The sequence below is a fragment of the Pelobates fuscus genome, chromosome 9 (genome assembly GCF_036172605.1).
Source record: "Pelobates fuscus isolate aPelFus1 chromosome 9, aPelFus1.pri, whole genome shotgun sequence".
NCBI classification, from domain to species: Eukaryota; Metazoa; Chordata; class Amphibia; order Anura; family Pelobatidae; genus Pelobates; species Pelobates fuscus.
Genome location: NC_086325.1, coordinates 57,798,893 through 57,814,747, shown reverse-complemented (window position 1 = coordinate 57,814,747; position 15,855 = coordinate 57,798,893).

Genomic DNA, 15,855 nt, shown 5'->3' with positions numbered 1-15,855 from the left:
TGGTCTGTAAATACAGTCATAGGTCAGGGGGCTCAGTGGCGCCAAATAGGTGGCGCCATTCTTCCAGAGTACATTTGACCGCAAGAAGTTTTCTCTCACCTACATCGTAGTTCTTTTCTGTGGGCAGAAGTTTTCAAGAGTAGAAGGCTACTGGGTGAAGTCGGTCATCCTACTCTCCTAGGTTTATAGTCTCTTTGTGGTGACCAAGTAGGAGGCAGAGATGGGGCCTGTTTCATGTAGTATGGTCCTGTCTTGATTGGAGTCCCATCCACCACGTACAGTGATAAAGGGGGTGACTTTAGTCACATGGGCAGGTGATAGGTTTGTACCAAGATCTGCTCCATTAAACAGCCGCTGGCTCCTTAGTGAATGATGGCTGTGATATGGTGGTTTCTACTTCCCCAGTGGAGAGAATGAAAGACAGATGGGTAAGAGGAGGTGGATGGAACAGTAGAAGTCCAGGAAGAAGGAGCTATGGATCCCTTACCAGGTAAGGTGTTGGGTCGGACTGGCATGACTGCAGTTGGTGATCGGCTTTCCCACAGTAGAGACAGAGTCCTTGAGAAGGGCGTCTCTTGCGTTCTTCTTCAGTCAGGGGGCAATGAACCATGTCTATTTGCATGGGTACCTCAGAGGAGGAGGTGGAAGATAAGGGAGAAGCTGCAGGACCATATAGATCCAAGGGCTGGAGATTGGCTGGAGCCTGTTTCTCATTTCTTCGTTCACAGAAGCATCAATCTAATTGGGTGACAGGGGAATCAGATCTTCCAAGGATGTGGGTACCCCAACTCTGGCTAGTTCATCTTTTAAGGCCTAAGATAGACCCAGTTGGTACTGTTCTATTAGGCCGGTTTCGTTATAACATGTGTCAGAAGCCAAATCCGTTGGTGTAGTCTTCTATGGGCCTTCTTCACTGCTGGAGGGAACAGAGTGCAGTGCGGGCAGTGAAGGGTATCAGGGGGTCATCATATAATGTGCACATGGCTTCAGAAAATGAGTCCCATGAGTCCAGTATTGGACTGTTAAAGTGTAGGAGTTGGTGTGCCCAGGTTTGAGGTTGACCTGACAGTAAGGCAATAGTAGTACAAACCTTCACATAATCATTGGGATATGTGCGTGGTTTTAAAGTGAAGAGCAGTTCACAGGCTGTGATAAATTATCACAGTTCAGTCTTTTTTTTCAGTGAACTTGTCAGGCATGGGAATGGCTGGCTCTGGAGACATAGGCGACATGTGGACAGCAGCTGGAGGTGAATCTGGAAGGGGTGCAGACTGAGACCTTCTCTGTTCACGCTGTAGCAGTGCGGTGTTACTGGCTTGCAGATCCTGAACTGCTTGGACCAAAGCCGTCATCTGTTGGGTCAAGGCAGTAATAGCTTCAACTGTTCCTGCGGGTTCCATGTTGGCTTGGTTATTATGACACACTCACTTGGGGTTTTGTAGTGGTCACAGAACCCAATTGCAGCGAAACACGACTTACAATCATGACCCTCAGGAGCACCTGGGATTGGTTATAGTGTCCTGAAAGGATTGTGGTGGCACAGAGGCCTTTATTGGGAAGAAGCCAAATGAGGTATCCAAAAAGGGGTGAATTAAGAGAAGCCATATTGGGAATATCTTCCGCAGTACTACTCTTAAATTGGGGTTTGCTACTCCAGTCATCGTTCCATGACCTCCTTGAAAACGGGTTATTTGGTAAAAGAGGAGATATTCCTGGTGGAAGTTTCCAATGGTTTTTATGTTTTCTTTATTTTGTAAGAATGTTATATATAAAAGGATATGTTTTTGGTGAAATGCTTTGCAATTTACACTTTTGCCAGGGAAGTGTATCTAGGGACACGGAAGAAAAAAATTTAAGTTTCAGTTTATACCAGGGCTTCTTGTTGTCTTTCTATATATTCTAAACAATATAAAACAAATACATACAATAGGTGGAACACATCTGATGATTCAAATAGAGCTTGAAAGCTTATTTTTTAGGAAAAAGATTTTCTAATAAATGCAATTCAATGCCTTCACAATGATAGAAGTTGTTGTTCTGAATCTTAATAGTAATCTGAAAACATGCAGGTTTGTTGAATAAATCAAAATGGTTCAAAGGTATTTGGAGTTGAACAGGTTTCTCCATATGAGCAAGCATCAAAAGTTATGTCAGATTCAGAACAACAACTTCTATCATTGTGAAGGCCTTGAATTGCGTTTATTAGAAAATGTTTTCCCTAAAAAGTAGACTCTAAAAAAGAAGCTTCCAAGCTCTATTTGAATCATCAGATGTGTTCCACCTATTGAATGTATATGTTTTATATTGTTTACAGAGGTATAAGGGGTTCCCACTCAGGTGCTTTATAGCATTTATTGCAAACAAATTTGCCCACATATTGTGTGCTGTACTCTTTACGTTGTTTATCTGTCCAATCCCCAATTCTGGTAAAAAGGACAGCTAAATAATATCTATACATATGGGATAATTCCACGCCTTCCTTGTCTCTGCTTACAGTCAGTATATTATATGATAATCAAGCCTTTTTATGACCCCAAACATATGAGGTAAAAAAAAAATGTAAAGTATGAAAGAACACCTTTGGCAAAATCATTTTAAGTATATTCATTCTGCCAAAATCATCTTAACAGCAATTTGACACAGCTAAATACCATTTATCTGTGCAAATATTGTGCTCTATTTCAAGTGAAGCTCAATTTGTAATATGTAGGACAAAGCTCACATTTAAACATTTTCAGTCTGTTTCATCCCATGTAGATGTTGCACAGACTTTACATGTGGATTAGTGTTTATTTTCTAGAGACATGCATATTTCGAACAAAGTACACAACTATTCTATGCAAAATCCAGGCAAAGGTTGTCAGCAGTTTTGTGAAGAAAATGTGTGCATTATGCTGACCTGATTTTTGCTGACATGGTTGCTAGGGCTTGCATGCAGAGCACATACAGATAATCAAATGCGTGCTGGGCTCATTGGGTTTTCTATTAAACAAGGCATTTAATATCATGGCTAATCTGCGTAGGAGGCAATGAGAATAACAACAGTTCTTGACAAAGGCCACATTATGTGGAAGAAACGTAGTTACTGTAACTTGAAGTTCCTATTAACACCAGCAATTTAACTTGAAGTTCCTATTAAAGCCTGCACTTTAAAAATATTGTGCGCCTGAGTTATTTGCATTTATTCAGTGCATATTGAGTTAATTCACCACCTCCTACTCATGCTAAACCACTGATGCAGTTAATTTGTCTATTGGTTAAATACGTGTACAGTCCTAACTTTTTTAGTGAACTGAGAGTGGCTCAATTGATGGACACACATGCTAGGTTCAGGAGGTTCTCTGACAAGCAAAGTGGTCATGAGTAAAACTGAATATTTTAGGGCACTGAATATGAACAGATGGCTTTGATTTGTACTTTCTAGGTACAAAGATACACGGAATAAATACTCTGGTATATGTTTTTTTTTTACTTTTCCTGCAGCTCTGAGCTGTAGGAGATTGTGTTAGGTTTTACACAACTTTTGTGTCCTTTTTGGGACTGGGCAAAGTACATAAAGAGTATACCTTTTATGAGCAATCTGCTCATTTGTTAGAGAAAAAAATAAAAACAGTGTAAAAAATTGTGGTCATAGTTTTCCTGTATACGGCTCGATATGCATAAACTGGCACAATCTAAAAATAATGTATCTGAGAAAAATGTGTACTTAGATTTGTATACTCTCTGCATGACCTGTGCACTTTCCTCTAAAAAAGTTTGTAAATATGACATCTACTTGCCCATAATTATACAAAGCATGGAAGAGAAAAAAATACAAAAGTGCAGTCACTTCTGAAACATGAAAATGTATCATAATATTCAGGTGACGTTACAATAAGGGGACATTTTATATATTTTTCAAGTCACAGGACTGATTCTATAAAATACACACTTTTTTTTTTCTAGATTTTGACATAATATTGTAATTCAGCTTAGAGAATTAAATATTGGTTTTCCAATGACCTGTGCACTTGCATTACAAGCTGCAAGATATACCTTTATCTGTACTTTTTAGTCCAAACTGACCCTCTTTTTTGAATGCATGATGTAGAAAATGGATACATAAAGTAATATAATATTGAACTAAAAGAATCTTACAGAATCAACAAGTGAGCGTTTGAACAGTTTTTAGCCAGGTAGTTGTCTAATATACAAACATTCGTGAGTGGTAATTAGTATGTGAAAATATTATATGATAAAAAAATGTTTTATTCATACTTCAAAATTGAACATCACTCTTGCATACACAATATAGTTTAATGCTTTCCTATGGAAGGTGTTTGGTGTACTCACATGAGCTTCAAATATATATAACTTGCATAAAATCTTGGTATTTGCTACAACTTTCTGTTAGACAGGGAGCTCAAGGATGAGCAAACTTCATCTTCTTATTATTATTAATGGCATTTATAAAGCGCCAACAAATTCCGCAGCGCTGTACAATTGGGAAAAGACAAACACAATAAGAACAGACCGATACAACAGGTAGAGGACCCTGTCTGTGAGCTTGAAATCTAAAGGTTAAAATGGGGAGATGAGAGAAAAGGTAGCAGAGGGATTTGTATGTCATAACAGATAGAGTTAAAAGTATAACTGCAGCAGCTGATAGCATGTGAAGGGAATGAGGAGGTGATTGGCTATGGTTCCAAACAACTGTAACAGCATGCAATATAGTTAGAAGGAACCAGGGTGGGTGGGTAGAGCAGAGTAAAATTAAAAGGCCTTCATGCAGGGATGTATGATGACTTGGGGCTGAGGAAGAGAGAAAAACAGTTACTTAAAGGCATTAACGGGAGTGGCAAGCGGGGGAGGTTAGGGGATCAGGGGGAATGGAGCAGACAAGCCATTTGTTATAAACAAGTAAGTATTTGCCAAAATTCTATCAGCCAGATTATTAATAACTACATGTAACATCAAGTGCAAAATATTACAGTAGTAAACTTATATGTAACAATGGTAGCATCATTATAGTCTGGTTGAAATCTGGTTGAGTATCTTCTCCATCTTAGTCCGTACCTTACAGCTGCAGTGATCAATATTAAAAGGCCTTCATGCATGATGTATGATGACTTGGGGCTTACAGCTGCAGTGATCTTGGTATTTTATCTGTGGTAATTATTATTGGTATTTTTTTCCAAAACATGGATGAATCCCACTGTATAATATATATATATATATATATATATATATATATATATATATATACATATATATATATATATATATATATATATATATATATATATATATATATATATATATATATATATATATATATATATATATATGTATATATATATATATATATATATATATATATATATATATATATATATATATATATATATATATACATATATATATACATATATATATATATATATATATATATATATATATATATATGTGTGTGTGTGTGTGTGTGTGTGTGTGTGTATATAGTAAGCTATGTATAATAAACTAGGTAGTTTTTGTTTTGTTTTGTTTAGTTTAGTTTTTTACATAAAACTTCAATATGTTTTCAGATGCTAAAATCTAGCCAAGAAACTAAATACCTACTATAAATTGACTAATATTTCTAGAAATAAGCTCTTGTACTTGAAAAACAGAGTAATCTGAGTGTACATTGCCTGGTTAAATTCTTTGTTATTATTATTATTATTATTATTATTATTATTATTATTATTATTATTATTATTATTATTATTATTATTATTTTATGCTAGTCATGTATCCTGTTCCTCTACAGAATACTTTTGTTTGCTGCCCCTGTGGAGGATATCATATAACAAAGTTACTGGCAGGTAAATCATTTCCAAATATAGATCAATCAACTTACTGACAAGAATGATGGGTAGGGGATTGTAATACCCATCACTTCATATTAAAGTGTAATATTAGATTGAGTATAGTTAAATAAAAACATCTGGCTCAAGGAAACAGTTTTGAAGCAGGGAGAAAATGAAATTGTTTATACATTTTTTTTTAATTGACAATTAGTTATCCAGAGAATGTTACAATGTATGCAAAAATAGTATTATTATTATTATTGCTACAAACAGATTATGAACTGCTGTTACCTTATGGACAAAGGCTTTTTAACTTATTAAAAAATTATGTTTATTGACCATTTATGTTATCAATTACCAAAAAAAAATGTAGTAGAGAAAATGAAAACAAATGTGTGCTCATCAACATCTACAGTACAATTGTAGAGAAAAATCTCATCTTTAGAACACCCCATTTTACTAATTAACTCATCTAAGTTAATTGAATTATAGATAGACAGACAGACAGACATATTGGATAGACAGACAGACATATTGGATAAACAGACATATTGGATAGACAGACAGACAGACATATTGGATAGATAGACGATAGATAGATAGATAGATAGATAGATAGATAGATAGATAGATAGATAGATAGACAGACATATTAGATAGATAGACAGACAGACAGATCTAGTGACTGCTAAGGTGTTTTCTTGTGAGTATGCTAGCTAGAACACTCCAAAAAAAAATCAGAGACTAATATGAATTAAAACTTAACCTTTATTTATGTTCATCTTAAAAGACATAATACCAAAACGAACATGAATACCCTAGTTAAAAATTGAGGTGAGAAATAGCCGACGTTATGTGAAAAATGTACTTGACCTTGTTGTCGCTGTTATATATTGAGAAAAGGAGTAGAGGCAGAGGTAATTGCAATACCAAAAGGATTGAAAATACAAACAATCTCTCCTGAGCTGCAGCTCCTCCCACTGTAGTTCCAGCAGTGTTAACCAAATAAACATAGAAAAAATGAGGTCTAAACTACCAGTTGTAGTGTGCACCAATGTGCTACCAAGCATTTATTTGAAGGACATAACAGACAGGCAAACGTTTCGGGCACAAGCCCTATTTCAATGCAAATGTCTTTAAACATGCAGTAACACTCACCAGTTTATATACAATATGCAATAAATTAAAAACCCAGGTGCCGCTCCCCACAGATAAAGTGCAGCTGTTTCAGTCCTTTAAAAGTGGGACTAGTGTGCTTGTTACATCATATTCCTCACATAGGAGGTGATTTGTTTTGCTATGCTAATTGGTTACTTAAAACTTTAAAGGAGAACAATCTGTAATTTCAGAAGCAGAGTCAGCTAGGTCCGCAGGTAGTAGTAGTGTGTTTGAAAAGCATGTAGGGCTTACAGAAAATACAGACTGAAAGTACTTTTGCAACAGCAGTTAGACTGGTACAACTCGCGCTAGTACTTCTAGAACTCTTAAAAAGCAACTAAGGGTGTGTCACAGGGTTATTATTATTGAGGATTAGTGAGTAGCACTTTTGCGAACAAACTCTACCCAAGGAAGCAGGTCAACCCAATTATCTTGATGATGAGATATGACTCAAAGATATTGTTCAAGAGATTTATTAGCACGTTTAGCAGGTCCATTAGTCTGAGGGTGGTAGGCAGATGAAAAAGACAATTCAATGCCAATCTCTGAGCAAAAAGACCTCCAGAAATAAGAAACAAACCGAATACCTCTATTAGATACAATATACCATGGAGACAAAATAGCTGCCTGGAGAAAACCTTAGTTAATTCTGTTGTGGATGGATATTTTTTAAGGGGTATAAAATGAGCCATCTTAGAATTTATTGTGAATCCATATGAAGGGATTAAACAATAAAGTCTATTGATATGCTAGACCCGGGTCAGCAACAACATCACTAACAAGCCACATACACACACACACACAAACCCACAAGCAGCCTTTCACATGCAATACCACAAGCAGCCCCATACATAGGCCACATTCATAGGTACCATACAAATATCACAAACACCTCATGGACATATACTCTATTATAGCCCACAAAAGCACAGATACAGTGTTACAAGACAACTGGAGCACACATAAATAACACAAGCACCACACGGCAACCTACACACCACATTTAAAACAATTAGAGCCAGCACTAGAAAGGAACTTCAAGATCTCGTTTTGGCACAGTACTACTAAAAGGTTGCCTACTCCTGTGCTAGACCAAGGTTTCTTAGTTGTAGTTAATGGTTGGAGCAAACCAGATGGTCCTCTGTCTATGATTGTATTTGCTGCACAAACATCACACGCTTGAACATATTCCCTAATATCCCCTTTAAGAGATGGCCACCAGAAGTCAAAAAATATAAAGTAAGTAGTTTTAATTATGTGCCCAGCATACTCAGCCTTCTTTCTGACTTCTGGTGTGACATATAACCTATCTTTTGGTTTAGTCTCAGAGAATTTGTACTGTTTAGATTTGAATTAATTTCATAAAGAAGAGGATACGAAAAAAAAACAAAACAGTTGAATATAAATGTTAAATATAATTGTTTCTGGAGGAATTATATACTCTACTCAACCTTGTATTCTTCAATCATATTAAATTGCCTAGACAAAGCAAGTTACGTGATCCAGATTTATACACATAGCAAAATTAAACCAACATAGGAAAAAAGACTATCTGCTGGATTTTTTCCCTTTTTACTTTTCCTAGGTACGATAGATTCTTATGATCTGTTAAAACAAAAAAAGGATCTTTGAACTCTCTGGGACAGGGGTAGGCAACCTTTTAGCAGCACTGTGCTGAAATTGGATTATGATGTCCCATAGTGTGCCGCTCTTATTTTTTTTAAATTGAGGTGTGCATGTTGCTGTATTCTGCTTGTGTTATTTATGCTGTAATTGCTTTCCATCATTGTATTTGTGCGTATATGAGCTGCTATATTGTATATGTTCATGAGTAGTTTGTTGTATCGTGAATGATACCTATAGATGTGGGCTGTGTTTGGGGGATGCTTGTGGAATTGTGTTTGTGGATGGATATGTCACATTGTGTGTTTGGTGGTGTGTATATGTGTAGGGCTGTTTTGGGTATTGCATGTGAGAGGCTGCATATGGGGTTGTGTGCATGTATGTGGATTGTTAGTGGTGTTACATTTTTGTGGATTGTGTGTATGTTTGTGTGTGGGCTGTTATTTGTATGAGGGGAGGATTATTCTGCATTTCTGTGTATATCTAGCAGTGTGGGTAGCTTCCCTGGGTTCCAGTGGGGACCAGGCTGGCCAGTTACAGGTCAAGGACAGGAGCTGCAACAGCAGCTGTGGGCTGCTTTACTACGGTGTGGATTCTTTTTCACAATTTCAGGAATTTATATTAGCAGATATCTGAAGTTTCACTGGGACTCCTGATAGTCCAGAGCCTGTTTTGCTCTGGCAGCCTTGAGACACCTCAAGTGCCGTGAATGGCACACGTGCCATAGGTTACCTGTACCTGCTCTAGTAGATTGCACTATTCTTTCAATGCAACAATAATGCCTAACAACTTTCTATTCCCTATGTCATTATTATGTTTGGCCTCCATATATTTTCTGGAATTGGTGTGGAAAACGGTTGGTCAGGACTCTTATGATGTGATAGAACAGCACCATTTCAGAAGAATCCACTTTCAATATAAAACAAACTGTAGGATCTGGATGTCTGAGAATAGGAGCAGAAATAAAAGCCTTTTTTTAACCTATACAACACTTCTATATAAGACTTATCTTATTGTGTTTTTATAATAGGGGCTATTACAGAAAAAAAAAATCTTCTTCAATTAAATTGTTATTGTAGTATGAGGCCCCTGCCTATTTTGCTTTCCAACCAATTTGGTGAATTTGCTGAATCAAGAAACAGATATTCTGTTATTATTAGATTATGTATATAGCGCCAACAAATTGGCAGTGGGTGGAAACAAACATGTAGTTGTAATCAGACAAGTTGGACACACAGGAACAGATTGAGGGCACAAAAGTTAAGGATAGTATTAGACTAATGACAGTTGTAAGAGAGGAATCAATTGGGAGCTATCACAGTTTAATTGATACGCTTTTATGAAGAAGTGGGTTTTTAATGATTTTTTGAAGGAGTGGAGACTGGGTGAGCATCTAACGGAGGAGGGAAGTGGTTTCCACAGGAACGGTGCAGCTCTCGAGAAGTCTTGAAGGCGAGCATCAGAGGTGGGAGTACAGACAGAAGATAGATGTAAGTGTTCAGCAGAGCGTAAGGGCCTAGACGGGACATACTTGTGTATTAGGGAGGATAGAAAGGTGGAAGCAGCATTATGTAGAGATTTGAAAGGAAGAACCAGAATTTTAAATTGAGCCCTATATCATACAGGAAGCCAATATAGGGACTGACAGAAGGGTAAGACGTGGGATGTGCAGGCGGACAGGAAGCTGAGCCTCGCCGCCGCATTGCTTATGGACATGGCAAGTTGGGAGCACGTATGACCACTGAGAAGTGGTTTACAGTAGTCAAGGCAAGAAAGGACAGTGGAATGGACCAGCACCTTAGTCGCATCTGGGGTTAAGTAGGGTCAGATGTGTGCAATGTTTTTGAGATGGAAGCGACAGGATTTGGCGATAGACTGAACATGAGGTGTGAAGGAGAGGTCGGAGTCAAAGAGAACACCTAGGCATCGAGCCTGATGGTAGTACCGTTTAGTTGAAGGGAGACAGGCACAGGAGTAGCAACACTTGAGGGAGGAAAGACCAGAATTTCAGTTTTGGTCAAGTTGAGTATAAGGAAGTGGGCAGCCAACCAGTTAGAAATAGCAGAGAGGCAGTCAGAGACAGTAGTTAAGAGGGACGGGGAGAGATAATGATATTGGAAGCCAAAGGAGCTAATGACAAATAAATAACAGTTCCCAATAGTAAGCTTTGTATTACTGTGTAAGTAACTCTAACACCTTGGTGGGGTCCCCTTAACCTTCACCAACAATCAAATATATAAACAACAAATTAAGGTGGAGTATCTTACATGTATTACTTCAGTAGTTCTTTACATAGGTACACTTCTATGGTTATTCCTACAGAAAAAACAATAATAGATAATAGTGCAATATTGTTTGAATGGTTATTTCTATACGCTCAGTAGTGCTCTAGTAAGTGCAAACTCACAAGGATGGAGCCCCTTGGGCTCAGATATTTCGCCTTGTGGAATATAAAGGGTCCCACTCCCTCCTTTATATGTCAGGATCTTTCTGAAGGATGATCTCAGGCATACAGATGGTGGGTAATAAAGTGCTTTATTGCTTAAAAAATGCACATAAAAATGAAAAAAACAATAATAAAATAATTGCCTTTAAAATAATTAAAAGACCTTACAATCTCTCTTGAGTAGTCTCTGGACTGTAGTCCTATTTGCAAAACGCGTTTCGCCCCTTCAAGGGGCTTCCTCAGTTGCTTGTCCTCTTCCTAGGCGTCCTCTGGTTCTTTTAAACTTTAAATCTTGGCACTTTTTTCCTCTCCTCCTCCTCCTTCAATTGCGATGTTGCGGGACTTCCAGTTTCCGGTTTCCGGTTTATGCGTTCCACTGTTGGAACGCATAGGCATTATGCATTGGCTTCCTGTTCACTTCTCCTGACCTCTTCCTTTCCGGTTCATCTATGCGTTCCACAGTACGATCCCAATATATTTAAATTGCTGCTCATTGTCCATTTTACAGAATTTTCCACTCACATGTATAAAAAGAGGGGAGGAAGAGAAAGAAAAAAGGGGGGATAAGAGCCTGCATCTTATCCCCCCTTTTTTCTTTCTCTTCCCCCCCCTCTTTTTATACATGTGAGTGGAAAATTCTGTAAAATGGACAATGAGCAGCAATTTAAATATATTGGGATCGTATTTAATATGCTTTAAGAACGTTGTGCAAGTGACTTCAGGAAGTAAGTACAAATGTGTTCCAACTGTGGAACGCATAGATGAACCGGAAAAGAGGTCAGGAGAAGTGAACAGGAAGCCAATGCATAATGCCTATGCGTTCCAACAGTGGAACGCATAAAACGGAAACCGGAAACCGGAAGTCCCGCAACATCGCAATTGAAGGAGGAGGAGGAGAGGAAAAAAAGTGGCAAGATTTAAAGTTTAAAAGAACCAGAGGACGCCTAGGAAGAGGACAAGCAACCGAGGAAGCCCCTTGAAGGGGCGAAACGCGTTTTGCAAATAGGACTACAGTCCAGAGACTACTCAAGAGAGATTGTAAGGTCTTTTAATTATTTTAAAGGCAATTATTTTATTATTGTTTTTTTTCGTTTTTATGTGCATTTTTTAAGCAATAAAGCACTTTATTACCCACCATCTGTATGCCTGAGATCATCCTTCAGAAAGATCCTGACATATAAAGGAGGGAGTGGGACCCTTTATATTCCACAAGGCGAAATATCTGAGCCCAAGGGGCTCCATCCTTGTGAGTTTGCACTTACTAGAGCACTACTGAGCGTATAGAAATAAACATTCAAACAATATTGCACTATTATCTAGTATTGTTTTTTCTGTAGGAATAACCATAGAAGTGTACCTATGTAAAGAACTACTGAAGTAATACATGTAAGATACTCCACCTTAATTTGTTGTTTATAAAGGAGCTAATGAGTTTACCAAGGGAGGCAGTATAGATAGAGAACAGTAGGAGTCCGAGGACTGAGCCTTGGGGATATCAACAGAGAGGAGTTGGGGAGAAGAAGCAAAGCCAGAGAAAGAAACACTGAAAGAGCTCTGGGAGAGGTAGGAGGAGCACCAGGAGAGAGCAATATCTTGTAGACCCATATTGCGGAGGATGAGAATAAGCTGTTGATTATCAACAGTGTCAAAAGCTGCAGACAGGTCAAGGAGAATTAAGATAGAGTAGTGACCACAAGATTTTGCAGCGAGTAGATCATTGGATACTTTGGTCAGTGCTGTTTCCACAAAGTGCTTAGCACGGAAACCAGACTGAAGAGGGTCTAGCAGAGAGTTGGACTCGAGAAAGTCTGTCAATCTCAGATACACAACTCTTTCAAGGATCTTGATGCAAAAGGCAGTAGCGAGATAGGACGGTAGTTGGACGGGGAGTTAGGGTCAAGGTTGGGCTTCCTTAGAATTGAGGTTATAGTTGCATGTTTGAAGGGCGATGGAAATATGCCAGAGAAGAGAGAATGAGAATTTTAGTGAGAGGTAGAGAAAGATAGAAAACAGAGTACGGATGAGATGCGAGGGAATTGGATCTAGGGTGCAGGTGGTGGGGCGGGAGGACTGGAGCACAGCAGAATCCTCTTCCAATGTAGCAGGTGCGAATGAACATAGAAGTATTGTGAGGTTAGGGGAAGTATTGTAAGGGGAAGAAGAAAGATGAGAGATCTCTTCCCTGATTGTAGACATCTTGTCAGTGAAGTAAAATGCAATGTCTGAGGAGGTCAAGTTAGTAGGTGGAGGAGGAATAATAGGGCAAAGAAGAGAGTTAAATGTGTGAAATAGTATTGAAGTAATTTACTTTTGCAGAGGGAAGAGCCAAACTGTATAAATAAATAATATAGTGGAGAAAGTCAGACACACAGTGAGACTTTCTCCAACGGCATTCAGCAGTTCAGAAGCATTTTTGGAGGTATCGAGTCATCTTGGTGGACCAAGGTTGTTGTTAAACAAACATAAAATACATAATTGAAGTAAGAATACCATAATTACTAGTCTAGTGCTGCTTCTTATGAGAAAAAGTCCTTCAGCCTTTTCTTTGTGGCTGATCTGTAGGAGAAATGTATAGAAGCAAGACCAGCTCTGAGCAAAAGATTTATCTATTCCAGTCTAAGCAACCCAGAGCTCCTACAGCCAGGATTACTTAATATTTGCACTAGAGAGTGCTATGAAATCCTCCATTACATCCTAGAACTTTTGGAACTTTGCCCAGTACCAAGGACCAATACTTCTACATCCACCTAGTGGAGATTTCTCGTCACGTTGGGACTTAGTTCTTTCTATTCTAAAAGAGGTTATGTGTTTTTCAGATTGTAGTTTTATATTGTGGGTCATATTATGTGAATATCTATTATCATTAGTGATGTCCCGAACGGTTCGCTGGCGAATAGTTCCGTGCGAACATAGCTTGTTCGTGTTCACCAGGATGACGAACATATGCGATGTTCGGTCTGCCCCCTATTCGTCATCATTGAGTAAACGTTGACCCTGTACCTCACAGTCAGCTGACACATTCCAGCCAATCAGCAGCAGACCCTCCCTCCCAGACCCTCCCACCTCATAGACAGCATACAATTTAGATTAATTCTGAAGCTGCATTCTTTTTTTTTGTGTTTGTGTTTATTATACATTATCCTCCATAGCCAGTAACCCGTGTTTATTATACATTAGCCCCCATAACCAGTAACTTGTGTTTATTATACATTATCCCCCCATAGCCAGTAACCTGTGTTTATTATACATTATCCCCCCATAGCCAGTAACCTGTGTTTATTATACATTATCCTCCCATAGCCAGTAACCTGTGTTTATTATACATTATCCTCCCCATAGCCAGTAACCTGTGTTTATTATACATTATCCTCCCATAGCCAGTAACCTGTGTTCATTATACATTATCCTCCCATAGCCAGTAACCTCTATATACATTATCCCTCCCATAGCCAGTAACTTGTGTTTATTATACATTATCCCCCCATAGCCAGTAACCTGTGCTTATTATACATTATCTCCCCCATAGCCAGTAACCTGTGTTTATTATACATTATCCCCCACAACCAGTAACCTGTGTTTATTATACATTATCCCCCCACAACCAGTAACCTGTGTTTATTATACATTATCCCCCATAGCCAGTAACCTGTGTTTATTATACATTATCCTCCCCATAGCCAGTAACCTGTGTTTATTATACATTATCCCTCCCATAGCCAGTAACCTGTGTTTATTATACATTATCCCGCCTATAGCCAGTAACATGTTCTTATTATACATTATCCTCCCATAGCCAGTAACCTGTGTTTATTATACATTATCCCTCCCATAGCCAGTAACGTGTTTATTATACATTATCCCTCCCATGGCCAGTAACCTGTGTTTATTATACATTATCCTCCCATAGCCAGTAACCTGTGTTCATTATACATTATCCTCCCATAGCCAGTAACCTCTATATACATTATCCCTCCCATAGCCAGTAACTTGTGTTTATTATACATTATCCCGCCTATAGTCAGTAACATGTTCTTATTATACATTATCCTCCCATAGCCAGTAACCTGTGTTTATTATACATTATCTCTCCCATAGCCAGTAACCTGGGTTTATTATACATTATCCCTCATAGTCATTTATCGTTGGACCTATACAGCATGATGTCTTAGGCCGGCCCAGAGAGTGAGTGAGTGAGTGAATAATATAATATATATGTTCAGAAACATATTAGTAATATAAGTAAATCGGGTTCATGCAAAGAGGGTGAAAAGGTATTAAAGAAAAACACACTTAATGCATCAAATTTACAAAGCCAAACTTTTAAAAGCTTTCCTCATTTCTTTCTCGGGATGAGGAATATATCGGTTGTAGACTGAGGATTTCCATCTGCCCAATCTTTTAATAATATGCACTGGAGTGTCAGGGTTGAAGGAGACCGAAGCTGCCCCTATTCTAAATGAAAGACCCGAGACATGGATACAACACAATCTTAGGAGTAGTGTTCTGATGTAGGAGATTAATTTAGCCGTAGTCAGAGGGATTCAGTGAGAGTAGTGGTGAAATGTGTGTGGCATGACTGAGTGTGGGTAAGTAAGAGTCAAGTATTTTAACTGGGCACTAGTTCTAGGTGGGATAAAGTGGTATAGCGGATGGATGAGTAGTTTGGTTCGTTTTAGAGGTTTGTAGGGAAAGTATATAGTGATCATGATTTTTAGCGATATCCAATATTTTTAAGATGTTCTCAAACAAACATAAAATGCTATATAAAATTTGTGGGAATATCGAATAGTCGTGTACAGT